The sequence below is a fragment of the Mandrillus leucophaeus genome, unplaced genomic scaffold, assembly GCF_000951045.1.
Source record: "Mandrillus leucophaeus isolate KB7577 unplaced genomic scaffold, Mleu.le_1.0 Scaffold58, whole genome shotgun sequence".
Lineage (NCBI taxonomy): Eukaryota > Metazoa > Chordata > Mammalia > Primates > Cercopithecidae > Mandrillus > Mandrillus leucophaeus.
The window spans coordinates 244,157-248,812 of NW_012106252.1; the positions used below are offsets into that span (position 1 = coordinate 244,157).

Below are 4,656 nucleotides of genomic sequence, written 5' to 3' on the forward strand. Positions count from 1 at the left end.
TCAAAAAAAAAATAAAATAAAATAAAATAAATAAATAAATAAATAAATAAATAAATAAATAAATAAATCTCAGATAGGACGTGAGGAAAAAAGGACCCGCACAGAGCCTTGAGGTCCTGGGACATGGAAAACCAGGGTGAAGGTTGATGAAGGAGACAGAGGAGGCATGACCAGAGGGAAGAGAACACCGAGAATGTCCTAGAAGCCAAGTTAAGGTTGACTGCATTGTCAATTTTTCAGAAACAATTACACACACACACACAGGTGCCATTTTCTTGCTGCTATCTATTTTATCTGCTAGAGCACAGAAGCTGGGAAAATGGAATTGCCTTTTGGGGGAGTCCTTCCTTCAAAAACAACCAGCCCCACCTAAGGCAAGTGTCCCCTCTATCTCAGCAATGTGGGTGCTCTTGGTGGCCCCACAAAAGAGCTTCCCCTAAGGCTCTCCCAGCAGTGTTACCTGGTGCCTGTGAACACAGGTTCCAGATGGAGGCAGATTGCCTGGGTGTTGGGCAAGTTACTTAACTTCTTAGTTTATGCATCTGGAAAATTGGAATAGAAATCATTTTGAGGATTAACCTAGGTGTCCCAGTGCCTGGGACATAGTAGTTGTTCAAATGTACTAGCTATTTTATGTATGTATGTATGTATGTATGTATGTATGTATGTATGTATTTGTTTATTTATTGAGACAGAGTCTCGCTCTGTTGTCCAGGCTAGAGAGCAGTGGCGCAATGTTGGCTTACTGCACCTCTGCCTCCTGAGTTCAAGTGATTCTCCTGCCTCAGGCTCCCAAGTAGCTGGAACCACAAGCACATGCCACCACGCCAGGCTAATTTTTGTATTTTTAGGAGAGACAAGGTTTAACCATGTTGGCTAGGTGGGTCTTGAACTCCTGACCTCAGGTGATCCATCTGCCTTGGCCTCCCAAAGTGCTGAGATTACAGGCGTGAGCCACCGCGCTTGGCCTGTACTAGCTATTTAAATTCCAGAAATGCCTGGAATATAGTAGATGCTTGATAAATACTTGTGAAATGAACGAATTGCTCCAGTTGAAAAATTATTAAATTAAAAGATGGACCCTGCTTACATAAGTGGTAATCATAAGGGATTTTATGAACAAATAATTTGAAACATTTAGAGTTTAAAGTTTCTTATTACAGTAATAAAATAAAGATGTTAACTTTGACAGTAATCTAAATGTTCTGTTAATTGAATGATCAACTTGTTGGCTTTCAGAGAAGGAAGGAAATGTGTAGATTGGCACTAAGACATTCAAAGCCCCAGCAGGAATCTGAGGCTCAGCAGAGCCAAGGAGTCAAGGGTCTTCTGGAATGTTCCCCAGCAGGGATGGGCCACAGCTCCGGGGTGTGGACGAGCGGGAAGCAGGGCAGGTGAGCTTCAGTGAGCAAGGAGGTCTTTGGACCCAGGGTGCCAGGTATTGAAACAGAAAATATTTAATTTGCCTCAGTTTATTGTTAATTTTTTGTTTCTCTTAAACTGAGGTTTTTTTTTTTGAAACTGAGGTTCATTTATAAAAGAACACATGTTATTGTGGCTATGTAAGAAAATGTCCTTGCTTTTGGGAGATACATGAAGTTATTTAGAAGTAAAGGCCGTGATGACTGATGATTGTAAATTTTGCTGAAATGAAGGATCAAAAACCAAGAATATATACATATATCTAGCGAGAGAGTGATAGAGCAATGTGGCAACATGTGAATACTGTACTTGGTGATTTACAAGAAGAATATACAGAAATTCATTGCCTTTTTTTTTTTTTTTTTTTGAGACGGTGTCTCACTCTTTTGTCCAGACTGGAGTGCAGTGGGATGATCTTGGCTCACTGCAACCTCTGCCTCCCTGTTCAAATGATTCTCCTGCCTCAGTCTCCCGAGTAGCTGGGATTACAGGTGTGTACCAGCACGCCTGGCTAATTTTTTGTATTTTAAGTAGAGATGGGTTTTACTATGTTGCCCAGGCTGATTGCGAACCATTGCATTTTTTTAATTTGCTGTTTTTCAAAATAAAGAGTAGAAGGCTAGGTGCGGTGGCTCTTGCCTGTAATCCCAGCACTTTGGGAGGCCAAGGCGGGCAGATCATTTGAGGCCTGGAGTTCAAGACCAGCCTGGCCAACATGGTGAAACCCCGTCTCTACTAAATATACAAAAATTAGCCAGGTGTGGTGGCAGGCGCCTGTAATTCCAGCTACTTGGGAGGCTGAAGCAGGAGGATCACTTGAACTCAGGGGGCAGAGGTTGTAGTGAGCCAAGATCCCACCACTGCACTCCACCCTGGGCAACAGAGCGAGACTCTGTCTCAAAAAAAAAAAAAAGCCCAGTATGGTTGCACGTGCATGGGGTCCCAGCTACTTGGGAGGTTAAGGTGGCAGGATCCTTTGAGCCCAGGAGGTGGAGGCTGCAGTGAACCATGATTGTGCCACTGCACTCCAGCCTGGGTGACACAGTGAGATGCTGTTTCAATAAAATAAAAACCAAAAACAAAACCAAAAAATCTTTCAGTTCTGAAGCTGAGGAGATCAAGGTCTGCAAGCATTCACAATCCTTAGACGTCACCTAAAGATAATGGATAACCTGAATCTGAAAGGCACGGAAAGTTTATTTTTCTCTCTGCTGGGGACGTTACTCTAAAGGTAGCTGAGCAAAGAGAATGCAACCTTTTTTACTATTTTTTGCCTCCCTATCTACTCTTCTTAACAAGTTTTCCTGATTGCTTGCCACTAGTAGGGTTTAAATTCTCCCGAAAACTATCTCAGTCTCAGATCCTCATCAGCTGACATTACAATCAAGCTAGCCTAAAAGGGCTCATCTCTGGCTACAGAAATAGTGCTTTTTCATCTTTATTTTTATTTTGTTTTGAAATTTTGCAATTCCTTCCCTCATGAAGGTTATGGAAGAATCAGAAAAAAAGATGATGGTTAATATTATTTTATATCGTGGGAAACCTACTTAAACATTTGAAATGCTCAAATATGCCGCAATCTGCCTGGAGAACATTCTGGCAGTGGGTAACAAGAGCTATGAAACTTTTCAAACCTTTGACCCAGCAATACCAGTTTTGGGAATATACCCCAAGGAAATAACCCAAAAGGGAAAAAATGCAACTTGTTCAAAGATGTTGCTGTGCCGCTATTTATAAGAGTGAAGAATTGGAAATAATCCAAATACCAAATAAGGAAATGGCTCAGCAAATTATGGTATAGTGACATAAGGAAAACACCAGCAAATGATTTTAAATGACAGGAATGTAGCCTCTGCTGGCTCTGGGGAATGTGTAGATTAGATTAAGTGACAAACCCCAAAACAAAACACCAAATGGAAAGGTTACAACTATGAAAAATGTGTGTTGTGAAAAAAAGTTTAGAAGTGACTCTTGAGGAAAGGCAAACATAGTTTAGAGTCGGGTTTGGGTGCTTCTTCTGTAAAATTGCTTGTGAATTGCAGTATCTACTGCAGTATATTCCAGACCTGACCATTTCCATCCTAAACACAGCTATTTGAGTATATAAAGTAGACAGCAGTTACAAGGTAGATCAGACAGTGCGTTTTCGTTTTGCAGCAAAAAGTCTTCGTAGTTTTGTCCCTGTGCACAGGAAAATGTAAATGCTAGCATCAGAGTTTGGAGACTCTGAGGATTGCAGAACTGCAAAGACAGGCCGGGTACTAAAACCTTCCTGGAATCGATCCACTGTCTGCTGGAAGATCAATCTCTAGACATTGCTCAGGGCTCACCACAATGAACCAAGTGGAAGGGACCTACTTTTTCAAAGGAGAAAGAGGAAGAAATTAGATTTCAGAAGTCAAATAAATCAGAGATGCCAAAGAAACATTTACAGAAAAGTAACACTGACTCTTCAATTACTATTACAGAATCAGGCTATAATGTAGACCTCATTTCTACAGAAGAAGACTCACACTTTTTTTTTCTTTTTTTTAAACATGAAACACAAGAATTCAGAATACGCAACTGAACAGTCAGAGAAACTAACAGGACATTGAATCAAGGAACTGTAAGAAATAGGAGGTGGATAGATATTTGCAGTAAGCTTTAGGGGCTATATAGTATTTTAAAAATAATACATCATGGGTATGAATTAGTATTTACCAACTGGGAAGCAAGGAAACACACAGTGGAATGAACTATTATTAAAGTTTACACATGATTTAAAGTTCACTTTGCTAATAAATTCTTACCTTAACATCCTCATTAGAGACAGGGCACGGTGGCTCACGCCTGTAATCCCAGCAATTTGGGAGGCCAAGGTGGGTGGATCACCTGAGGTTAGGAGTTCGAGACGAGCCTGGGCAACATGGTAAAACCCTCTCTCTACTAAAAATACAAAAGTTAGCTGGGCAGGGTGGTGGGCACCTGTAATCCCAGCTACTTGGGAGGCTGAGGCAAGAGAATCGCTTGAACCCGGGAGGCAGAGGTTGCAGTGAACCAAGATGGTGCCATTGCACTCCAACCTGGGCGACAGAGTGAGACTCGGCTCAAAAAAACAAAACAAAACAAAAACAAAACAACCTCATCAGAAGGCTATTTGGCCTGGGATTTTTTTTTTCTTTCTCAACCTTAACTTGGACAGTAAGAAACAATTAAATTAGGATATTTTTCTTTTCTTTTTTTTTTTTTTTT

At 40.9% G+C, this 4,656-nt stretch overlaps 1 pseudogene; it reads right to left on the bottom strand.

Moving 5' to 3' along the window:
* LOC105553073 overlaps positions 1–4,222 on the bottom strand; it is a 6,464-nt pseudogene extending 2,242 nt beyond the window's left edge.
* Positions 4,223–4,656: the final 434 nt, after the last annotated feature.